Below are 12,131 nucleotides of genomic sequence, written 5' to 3'. Positions count from 1 at the left end.
GGCACATTCTTGGCGAGGGAGCATGGAGGAGAAGAAACCAATCTCATGACACCGAGATGGAACAAGAGAGGCTTAAGAACGTTATACATCACTAATTATCCAGGGAGTGAGGTTCAGTGACAGGGATAGCAGTAACTAAATAGGACTTCTTAGTTTTCCAAATCAGAGTTGAGGCTGCATTTCATAAGGGGAATCTGAGTTTCAGGAAATTATTTCCACCACAACAGGACACTTGCTGGCTAGGACGGATGCTCTCAGGTACTTTTGCACATGGGTTGGGTGAACTGAAATGCCCTTGGCAGCCACAGAGGGGCCTGTCTTGTCCTAATCTCCCTCCCCTGCAGTAGATACCGTGAGCTGTCCAGTAAACCTCATTTCCACTGCTTGGAGGATCTCATGTGTGCATGCGTGTGGGTGGCACCATAGCCCCGTGCCACCAACATTTTAATCAACCTAATGTTTTTATCTAGGTTGAGTCTTCTTTTATTTCTAGCATTATTTAAAATGAAAACCTTTAACCTCTGGCTCAATTCAAAAGCTAGCACTGTCATTAAATGATGAGAGGGATGCTGCTGCTGCTGCTGCTGAGTCACATCAGTCGTGTCCGACTCTGTGCGACCCCACAGACGGCAGCCCACCAGGCTCCCCCTTCCCTGGGATTCTCCAGGCAAGAATGCTGGGGTGGGTTGCCATTTCCTTCTCCAATGCATGAAAGTGAAAGTGAAAGTGAAGTCGCTCAGTTGTGTCCGACCCTCAGCGACCCCATGGACTGCAGCCTTCCAGGTTCCTCCATCCATGGGATTTTCCAGCCAAGAGTGCTGGAGTGGGGTGCCATTAATAAACAGAATGAAGTCCAGCAGAACAGCAGTCAGGACTTCCCTGGTGGCACAGTGGATAAGATTCCGCCTGCCAATGCAGGGGACACTGGTTCGATCCCTGCTCTGGGAAGATCCCACGTGCTGCAGAGCAACTAAGTCCATGTACCACAGCTACTGAGCCCGCGCCGAGAGCCTGTGCTCCTCAACAGCAGCAGCCACTGCAGTGAGAAGCCAGCGCACAGCTCTGAAGGGTAGCTCCCTGCTTTCCACAACTAGAGAGAAGCCCACACAGCAACGAAGACCCAGCACGGCCAAAAATTAAATACATTAACAATAATAAAAAAATAATAATCAGAAGTGATTTCACTCTTCCTGGATCCGGGTTGTGCTAAGGACTTGGAGTCCAGCCTCCTCTCTTCTGGCAGAAAAGGGACACAGCAAGACTGAGGACGAGATCAGCCCTACCTTGAGACCTCCCTTCGAGGGACTGAGAGATAATAAACACGTTTCTCACTATGTGACTCAATGAGGTTTAAAGCCAGGAATCTGTCCCACCTAAAATTGAGAGCCTCGTAATTTGAGAATCAAAAAACTGTAGCCTCTCCCAGAAAAAAACAAAACAGAAAAACTGTAGCTGAAATTTGTCATATGTAAAATGGGCTTTAGAAGTATTGAGTTCAAACAGAAACAGACTCATAGACTTTTAAAATAAACTTATGGTTACCCAAGGGGAAGGGAGGGACAAATGAGGAGTTGGGGATTGACACACACACATGTATAAAATGGATAATCAACAAGGACCTACTCAGAGCACAGAAAACTCTACTCGGTAGTCTGCAGTGACCAGTACGGGAAAAGGATCTGACAGAGTGGACACACGTGTGTGTAACTTTGTTACTTTGCTATACGGCAGAGACTAACACAGCAGTGGCAATCAACTAGATTTCAACATAAAATAAAAGTTAAATTTAAAAATTCTTTAAAAAGTAAAAAAACAAAACATTTCCATAAAATAGTACCAAATTCAAGTGCGGTCGTTCTTGCAGCCGTAGATGGGTAGAGACACACCTGCAGGAGAAGAGGCGGAAAAGCCGAGCAGGTCCGGGTGAAGGACTCGGTCCTCCTCCTCGGAGGTGTGGCCGCAGGGGAGAGGGGACGTGGGCAGGGCCCTGGAGGGGAAGCTGAGGGGTGGCCTGGGGAGTCCCCGCGGGGAGCTGGGCCCACCCATCCCCTGAGGGAGGGGCTGGTGGCTGAGTCCCGGGACCCTCCCCAGGTGTACGTTTCTGAGATCCCCAGTGGGTCATGACAGCAGGGAGGGGCACTCTGAGACAGCTTGAGGGCGAGGACGAGGGGGCTTCCGGGGGCGCGGCTAACAGTGAGGAGGCGGGGCGTGTGGAGACGAAGGACGGACAGACCTTCCACCCGCAGGGCAACAGCCGCGGCTCCTTCAGACTCACGGACACAGAGGACAGCTCTGTGGCGGCCGAGGTGGAGGAGGGGTGGAGAAGGGATGGCCCCAGAGTCTGGGATTAGCGGCTGCAAACTGCTATATGTAAGATGGATAAACAAGAGCCCACAGGATAGCACAGGGAACTATATGGAATACCCTGTGATAAGCCATCATGGAAAAGAGTATGAAAAAGAAAGCAAGTGTGTGTATACCTGGGTCACTTTGTTGTGCAGAAATTAACACAACATTGTACATCAAATATACCTCAATAAAATGAATGAAAAAAGCGAAGCCAGAAACAACTACGATTTCTTTGGACTGGCTTTGGGTTTAAAAGATATCAACCAGAGGGCTTTCAGATGGCTTCAGCTTTCTCTTGGAGTGGAGACCTCAGCTCACCTCTGTGGGGACCCGGGGCGGGTGTCTGTGGCCAGACTGAGGCTGCAGTGCGAACCCCAGGAACTGGCTCACAGTCGCTGGTCACCAGTTAGTCTGAGGACCTGGTTTTCTGCCACGAGGTCAAGAAGACAGACCTCATCACAAACTGAGTCAAGTGTTTCCTAATCATGGGTTTTTCAGCCTTTCTTACTTTACGCTCTTCTATTCATGCTATCAAAGAACTAGGGTTCAACCAAAAAAAACCCCCTCCCAACAATTAGAACTGGACATGGAAAAACAGACTGGTTCCAAATAGGAAAAGTACGTCAAGGCTGTATACTGTCACCCTGCTTATTTAACTTATATGCAGAGTACATCATGAGAAACGCAGGACTGGAAGAAGCACAAGCTGGAATCAAGATTGCTGGGTGAAATATCAATAACCTCAGATATACAGATGATACCACCCTTATGGCAGAAAGTGAAGAAGAACTAAAGAGCCTCTTGATGAAAGTGAAAAGAGGGGAGTGAAAAAGTTGGCTTAAAGCTCAACATTCAGAAAACGAAGATCATGGCATCCGGTCCCATCACTTCATGGGAAATAGATGGGGAAACAGTGGAAACAGTGTCAGACTTTATTTTTCTGGGCTCCAAAATCACTGCAGATGGTGACTGCAGCCAGGAAATTAAAACACGCTTACTCCTTGGAAGGAAAGTTATGACCAACCTAGACAGCATATTCAAAAGCAGAGACATTACTTTGCCAACAAAGGTCTGTCTAGTCAAGGCTATGGTTTTTCCAGTGGTCATGTATGGATGTGAGAGTTGGATTGTGAAGAAAGCTGAACGCCGAAGAATTGATGCTTTTGAACTGTGGTGTTGGAGAAGACTCTTGAGAGTCCCCCTGGACTGCAAGGAGATCCAACCAGTCCATTTTAAAGGAGATCAGCCCTGGGATTTCTTTGGAAGGAATGATGTGGAAGCTGAAACTCCAGTACTTTGGCCACCTCATGCAAAGAGTTGACTCATTGGAAAAGACTCTGATGCTGGGAGGGATTGGAGGCAGGAGGAGAAGGGGACGACAGAGGATGAGATGGCTGGATGGCATCACCAACTCGATGGACCTGAGTTTGAGTGAACTCTGGGAGTTGGTGATGGACAGGGAGGCCTGGCGTGCTGCGATTCATGGGGTCGCAAAGAGTTGGACACGACTGAGCGACTGAACTGAACTGATGGTAGAGAAGGCCACATAGGCCTTAGAGCTATTTGTGAGCCATCTGCTTCATATCTTAGCAATAACCACAGAACACCCACACCCTACCCTACTCAGATTTCGTTTGTCTTCCCTTGGGGATACAAGGTGCCCTTGTACTAACTGACCTACTATCTACAGGACATAAACAATCATAAATCAGAAGGAAAGGTAACTGTCTCGTGCAAACCTAAATATTTTCCTATACCTAAATACTTAAGATTCCTAATTCCCTTGACGAGCTAGTCAAATGTCCCAAACCTACAAAGGACAAGGAAACAGGAGGCCCATCTCACTCTCTCCTTTATGGTGGTTTAGTTGCTAAGTCGTGTCTGACTCTTGTGACCCTGTGAACTGTGTAGCCCACCAGGCTCCTCTGTCCAGGCAAGAATACTGGAGTGGGTTGCCGTTTCCTCCTCCAGGGGATCTTCCCGACCCAGGAATTGAACCCAGGTCTCCTGCATTGCAGGCAGGTTCTTTACCAACTAAGCTACAAAGGAAGTGGTTAAGAATTAGGCTTTACGTATAATTATATATAATGTCTTGTTCCAAAAAACTACTAGAACTCTTCAATGAATTTGGTAATGTTGCAGGTTACAAAATTAATATACAGAAATCTGCTGCATTTCTATACACTAACAACAAAAGATCAAAAAAAGAAATTCAAGAAACAATTCTATTAACCATTGCATTAAAAAGAATAAAATACTGAGGAACAAACCTACCTAAGGAAACAAAAGACCTGTACTCTAAAAAGTATAAGATGCTGATGAAAGAAATCAAAGAAGAAACGAGCACATGGAAAGATATACCATGTCTGTGGATTGGAAGAATCAATACTGTTAAAGTGAGTATACTACCCAAGGCAATCTATAGATTCAATGCAATCCCTATTATATTACCAATGGCATTTTTCACAGAATTAGAACAAAAAAAAATCTTAAAATTTATATGGAGTCCCCAAAGACCCAAATAGCCAAAGCAGTCTTGAGAAAGGAAAATGGAGCTGGAGGAATCAGGCTCCCTGACTTCAGACTATACTACAAAGCTGTAGTCATCAAAACAGTATGGTACTGGCACAAAAACAGAAATCAATGGAACAGGATAGAAAACAGAATTAAAACCATGCACCTATGATCAATTAATCTATGACAAAGGAGACAAGACTACACAACGTTAGAAAGAGAGTCTCTTCAAAGAATGGTGCTGGGAATACTGACAGCTACATGTAAAAAAAATGAAATTAGATCATTCTTTAACACCAAACACAAAAGTAAGCTCAAAATGAACTAAAGACCTAAATCTGAGACTGGACACTACAAACTCCTAAAGGAAAACATAGGCAGAACACTCTGACATAAACTGCAGCAATATCTTTTTCAATTCATTTCCCAGAATAATGGAAATAAAAATAAACAAATGGGACCTATTTAAACTCAAAGCTTCTGCACAGCAGAGGATACAATAAACAATAAACCAAAAAGACAACCTACAGATTGGGAGGAAATATTTGCAAATGATGTGACTGACAAAGGATTAGTCTCCAAAATTTACAAACAGCTCATGATGTTTAACAGCACAAAAACCAACAGTTCAATCAACAAGTGGGCAGAAGACCTAAATAGACATTTCCCCAAAGAAGACATACAAATGGCCAAGAGGCATATGAAAAGACGTTCAACCTCACTAATTATAAGAGAAATTCAAGTCAAAACCACAATGAGATATCACCTCATACCAGCCAGAGTGGCTACTATCAAAAAATCCACAAATAGTAAATGCTGGAGAGGGTGTGGAGAGAAGGGAATCTTCCTACACTGTTGGTGGGAATGTAAATTGGTGTAGCCACAAAGGAGACCAGTATGGAAGTCCCTTAAAAAACTAAAAATAGAGCCACCAACCGACCCTGCAATCCCGCCCCTGGGCATACATCTGGAGAAAAACATGATCCGGAAGGATAAATGCACCCCAGTGTTCATCACAGCACTGTTTATAATAGCCAAGACATGGAAGCAATCTAGATGTCCATCAACAGAGGAATGGATAAGGACGATGTGGTACATATATACAATGGAATATTACTCAGCCACTAAAAATAATGAACTATGCCATTTGCAGCAACATGATGGACCTAGAGATAGTCAGACAGAGTGGCGTAAGTCAGACAGAGAAGGAGAAATATTCTATGACGTCCTTATATGTGGAATCTAAAAATAAATGATACTATGAACTTGCTTACAAAACAGAAGGCGACTCACAGACTTAGAGAACGAACTCACGGCCACCAGGGGAGGGGACAGGGGGGAGTCTGGGACGGACGTGCACACACTGCTGTATCTAAAATGGATAACCAGCAGAGACCTACTGTGCAGCACGTGGAACTCACGTGGCAGCTGGGAAGGGAGGGGAGTTTGGAGGAGAATGGATACCTGTATATGGATGTCTGAGTCCCTCCACTGTTCACCTGAAACTGTCAAAGCACTGTTAATTGGCTAAGCTTCAAAACAAAATAAAAAGGTTTTTAAAAAAAAAATAATTAGACTTCACAATATTTTTGCAAAAAACAATGGCCTGTACTTTGTGTAATGAATGATTATATATAATGTCTTATCTTACAGAATGGTTCCCAGTGGGAGCAGGGCTGTGATTTTTGACCCCTAAGCTGAAACTCCAGTACTTTGGCCACCTCATGTGAAGAGTTGACTCATTGGAAAAGACTCTGATGCTGGGAGGGATTGGGGGCAGGAGGAGAAGGGGACAACAGAGGATGAGATGCTGGATGGCATCACCAACTCGATGGACGTGAGTTTGAGTGAACTCTGGGAGATGGTGATGGACAGGGAGGCCTGGTGTGCTGCAATTCATGGGGTCGCAAAGAGTTGGACATGACTGAGCGACTGAACTGAACTGAAGGGATGTTTTTGTTGTCATAATGTACATTGCTGGCAACTAGTGAATAGAGGCTAGAGATGGTGCCACACACCCTATGATGCCCAGGACCCTCTCTGACGATCCCCCCAGTGAAGACTGAATGTATCCCCCAGAAATTCTTTCACTGAAGTCTACTGCTCCATGTGATGGTATCGGGAGCTGGGGCATTTGGGAAGCACTTAGGCCATAAGGATTTGTTGCTGTTGTTAAGTCACTAAGTTGTGTCCAACTTTGTGAACCCAAGGACTGCAGCACGCCAGGCTCCTCTGTCCTCTACTATCTTCTGGAGTTTGCTCAAATTCACGTCAATTCAGTTGGTGATGCTATCTAACCATCTCATTCTCTGCCGCCCACTTCTCCTTTTGCCTTCAGGCTGAGCACCGAAAAATTGATGCTTTCCAATAGTGGTGCTGGAGAAGACTCCTGAGAGTCCCTTGGACAGCAAGGAGATCAAACCAGTCAATGCTAAAGGAAATCAACCCTGAACATTGACTGGAAGGCCATAAGGGTAGAACCCTTTAAGAAGACCCCAGAGAACTAGCCTGCCCTTTCCTCCCCCATGTGAAGGTAAAGGGAAGAGACATTCGTCCCGGAAGCAGGACTTCACAAAACTCTGAATCTGCCAAGAGCCTTGATCTTGGATTTCCCAGCCTCCAGAACTGTGAGAAATAAATGTTTGTTGCTTATAAAACAAAACAAGCAAACAAAACTCTGACTTGGTCACTTACTGTCTGTGTGACATTGTACAAGTTACACCAAGGCCTCAGTTTCCCCCTCCGTAAAATGGGGATACTGAAAGCGCCTACTTCATAGGCCCACTTGGTGCCTCCGATCAGGAAACGCAAAAAGTGTTGGTAAGATGCCCAGCACACAGCAAGGGTCTGATGAATGGCAGCTCTTGTTCCTGGCAAAACCTCTTTTTCCAAAGCTTTCTTCTGGACAGTTTCCAATATATATCTTGTGTTTAAAATAAAGATATCCAAATAGGACAGAACAGCGCTGTGAATTTCTGGACAACACGGGCTACTGTGGGCAGGCAGCCTCCTGACTCCCAAGACCCATTCATAATCCACTCACTCAGGGCCATTTAACTGCGGTAGAGGTGGTGGGCTCTCCCGGGGCACACCAAGACGGCAAAGGTGGATACGGACTGCCCTTCTCCAACCTACCAGGAGTGAGAAGTCAAGTGAACCAAGCAGTAGAGAAGCAGAAGAAGAGCCCAATACAGTGCCTGGCACATAGCGGGCACACACAAATGGAGGGTTTGAGATTGACATCCACACACTATCGTGTATAAAATAGTAACTAATAAGGCCCTGCTGTACAGCACAGGGGACTCTGCTCAAGACTCTGTAATGACCTATATGGGAAAACTCTTTAAAAGAGTGGATCCATGTATATGTTTAACTGAATCACTTTGCCGGACACCTGAAGCTACCACGACCTTGTAAATCAGCTACAGTCCAATAAAGTTAAAACACTGTGGGTGAGCAGAGGTCAGGGTGAGGAAGGACAGGGAAGGACCAGCGGTGCAGACTGGCAGAGAGGTGAGTGATGGGCGTGTGTGTGCAGCCACGGTGGGGACAGGGAGCTGATGGGCAGACAGGGTCAGGTCAGGAAGGCCAGGCCAGGCACTTGCTGGAAAGGAACTCCCTCTTCTGTGCAGGCGAGGACCAAGGTCAGCAGCGTATTCTGCCAAGCTGGGCACCACTGATTTCATCCTGCATTAATTTAACATATAAAGGAAGCTGAGTGCTGAAGAATTAATGCTTTTAAACTATGGTGTTGGAGAAGACTCTTGAGAGTCCCTTGGACTGCAAGGAGATCCAACCAGTCAATCCTAAAGGAGATCAGTCCTGAATATTCATTGGAAGGACTGATGCTGAAGCTGAAACTCCAATACTTTGGCCACCTCATGTGAAGAGCCGACTCAGTGGAAAAGACCCTGATGCTGGGAGAGATTGAGGGCAGGAGGAGAAGGGGACGACAGAGGATGAGGTGGTTGGATGGTATCACCGACTCAATGGACATGAGTTTGAGTGAACTCCAGGAGATGGTGATGGACAGGGAGGCCTGGCGTGCTGCAGTCCCTGGGGTCGCAAAGAGTCAGACATGACTGAGCAACTGAACTGAACTGAAGCAGACCATCGAGCTCTGGGTATCATGGGGCCTGGGGGTGGGAGGGAGCAGGGATGGGGGAGGTGGTTAGTGTTTGGTGGGGGCAGAGTTTCAGCCTGGGACAGAGAAAAATTCAGAAGATGGATGATGGTGAACATTATACAAAGTGTGAATGTACTTAGTGCAGCGGAACCGCACAATAAATATGGTTAAAACAGTATGTTTCATATTACATGACTTTTACCACAATAAAAAAAAATCATTATTTAAGAATACAAACACCTAAAGCCCTTAGGTTTGAGCAGGAATGTAGGCCAAGAATCTCTGATTTCCGAAATGACAGCACAATCAGCTGACTCCTGCTTAATCCTCAAGATGATTTTAAGAATTCACAATGCAGTGTTTTGGATGGAAGCCGCTTTTTCCGTTTTAGAGCCCCTTTCGTCGGGTTTAACAAGTGTAGAAAGTGTCATGATCTCTGGAAGAAAGGCACGAAGTTAAGCCTTTTTTGTTTTTCCGAAAAAAAGGCAACTTGGCCCCAAATTCACCATAAAACACATTGGGCCAGGAGAAGTTCATCCAAAAGATAGCATGGGTGTCACACGTGTTTGCACTGGGCTTCAGCGGAGTCGATTTCTACCCCGTGCAAAGTTCAAAAGGGTGCTTTCTCCTTCCAGAGTGAGAGGAGAGAGAGAGAAGTGAGGAGTGTTAGTCATCGTTCGTCGCTCATTAAAAGGAATCGACTGCGATCCCAGCTCGATCCAAGAGTAGCAAGCAGGTGGCTGCCCCAGGTGGGCATCCCCCGGGCCAGCGAGCCTGGCATGGAGACTCAGGCTGGCCAAGCACAGACCTGCAATTCCCATTTCCAGCCAGAAGCAGAGGAGCTGCCAGTGGGAGGTGAGGGTGGAATACTCCCATCGCAGCTACTTTGGGAAACGCGGCTTTCAGACCAGGAAACACGTTGCCTTAAACAAACAAAAAACACCCTCTGGACTGAGTAGAAGTCTATGCGTGACAACGTCTGAGAAGTTATTAATAGCCAGATTTGGGGGGAGAAAGAGAAAAGTGAAGACCTTTTCACCCCACTGAAAGACAATGGTGAGAGGGAGGGAGAAAGTAGAAAAACAGCCTGCTGTTTTGATGACAAACAGAGCGCTTCCTCCCCCGCGGGGAGGCTGGGCACGCATGGGGCCGAGATCGCTGGCCCGCCAGGCCGGGGGCCGCTCTGCGCCACCCAAGGAAAACGCCGCGGGAGCCACGCTCCACACAAGAACGTCGTGTCATGCCAAGGGGCACGGGCATAGAGCCATTCGTTTTTTTGTTAAAAAATAAAAGCCCCTGCCAGGGCAAGGCACCTCTATTGTGAATTCAGCAAAGGTGAACGGGTGTCCACGTGGAGGTGGACAGCCTAGCTCCTAGGAGGCCCGGAACTCCACGGTGCCACTTGCCTGCTCCTGGGAAAGTGGCCTCTGAGTCCTTCCCCTTGACCACGTGTTTCAGCCCCAACACTCTCCTGCCAACTCCCTCAGACCGGAAGTCTCCTGAGCACACTGACTCTTGTGCAGGTTAGAAAGACAAGCCTTTATTTTGGGGGTGATGGGCAGACAGGGTCAGGTCAGGAAGGCAGACAGGTAGCCCAAATGGTAAGGAATCTGCCTATAGTGCAGGAGATCTGGGTTCGATCCCTGAGTCAGGAAGATCCCCTGGAGCAGGGCCTGGCAACCCACTCCAGATTCTTGCCTGGAAAATCCCATGGACAGAGGAGCCTGGTGGGCTATACAGTCCATGGAGTTGCAGAGAGTTAGACACAGCTGAGTGACTAGCACTTGCTTTATTTTGGGAGATGCCTAGAAAGATGGTTCTTAAGAAGGCAAAGACTACAGATTTAGCAAAAACCTCATCTCTGTGGGAGCCAGTCTTTCCAGAAGAGGGTGATTATGGCCTTTTCCTGGACTTTGTTAGGCGAGCCCCTGAGAGCTCAACCCCTGTTAGACCCAGAGGCCAACGCTCTCAATCCTTCTAATCCCCTGTTAATTAGAACTCCCCAGGAATACCAAGTTTGCAAAGGTGGCCTGGGTTCCTAACTGGAACCTGAATTCACAACACCCAAGATTAAAGTTTCAACTTCTAGAGTCTTCCACGTCCCAGGACAGGCACAGAGCCAGCGCATTCAGTCCACAATGCTCTTTATTTTAGAGGAATATAATCTGGGGAAGAAATGCCACTGGGTAAAATGAACTGGGACTAACAAGTAAGAAGAGTTTAATTGATTGGACAAAACGTCTTTGAATTTAGGTGAAAAAAAATAGCTTTTTATATTTCCGAAGCATGATCTTGGATAAGAGTTTTTGAAAGTGCTAAGCTATCATAGAGTCCGGTTGATTATTATAAATCCATGCTACGGGTAGGCAATCTATCAGGTTTGGGGACCAACAATCACAAACAAGATTTGAGGAGGAGAGTTTCACAAGACAAGTAAACACTACCAGTTAAACCGGCTGTTTTTCAGAAGTGCACTTGTGTCCTGGGCGGCCACACAGAGCCCAGCCCTGGAAGGGTCTTGCCTTTGGTTTACTGCTCTGCTGCCACTGTCTGGAACTTCTGGACCATTTTTGAAAGGGAGGTGAGCAGTTTCATTTTGCCTGGGTCCTGCAAACCAAACAGCCAGTCCTGGCCCTAGAATACCATCTCCAGCAAAGGTCTCTGACTTTCTTCCTCTGTGAGGACCTGAAAACCTCCTCTGGATGACCTCAAGGCTAGCTGTAAGACTGCAGATGAGACAGAATTAAGCAAGTCCACCACCAGGATGCTTTAGATCTCCTGGGGATGCTTCTGGGCAATTCGATGGCTCCAGAAAGAGCCAGAAGGGAAAACCATTCAGGAGGTATTTGATGTTCTACTTTGGGCTTTATTTCCCACTTGGATAAGGGACTTTGGGAGGGAGCTGGGAGGGGTAGAAAGAAGATGGAGAACTTTCTCAGAACTGAATAAAATTTCCTTCCAGATAGCACATATGTTTAGGCACAGTCTCAGGAGGGAATCTAGAAGCTCATTCATATGCCTCCTGAATGTGCCAACTCCTCCTTGGGAGCCACCAAGGGAAAGAGTGAAGCAGAAAGAAGCTGAAGAATATGAGGCCCAACAGTTACTCTGTTATCCAAAGGACTTCTGTACAGCAGGTTAA

General features: G+C 46.6%; 1 protein-coding gene across 5 annotated transcripts in view; it reads right to left on the bottom strand.

The window, feature by feature from the left end:
- RARB (retinoic acid receptor beta) overlaps window positions 1-12,131 on the bottom strand; it is a 184,511-nt gene that overhangs the window by 106,620 nt on the left and 65,760 nt on the right. The window lies entirely within an intron of this gene.

The sequence above is a fragment of the Bubalus kerabau genome, chromosome 2, assembly GCF_029407905.1.
Source record: "Bubalus kerabau isolate K-KA32 ecotype Philippines breed swamp buffalo chromosome 2, PCC_UOA_SB_1v2, whole genome shotgun sequence".
NCBI classification, from domain to species: Eukaryota; Metazoa; Chordata; class Mammalia; order Artiodactyla; family Bovidae; genus Bubalus; species Bubalus kerabau.
Note: the sequence above shows the minus strand (reverse complement) of the source record. Positions and strands in the feature narration are given on the sequence as shown.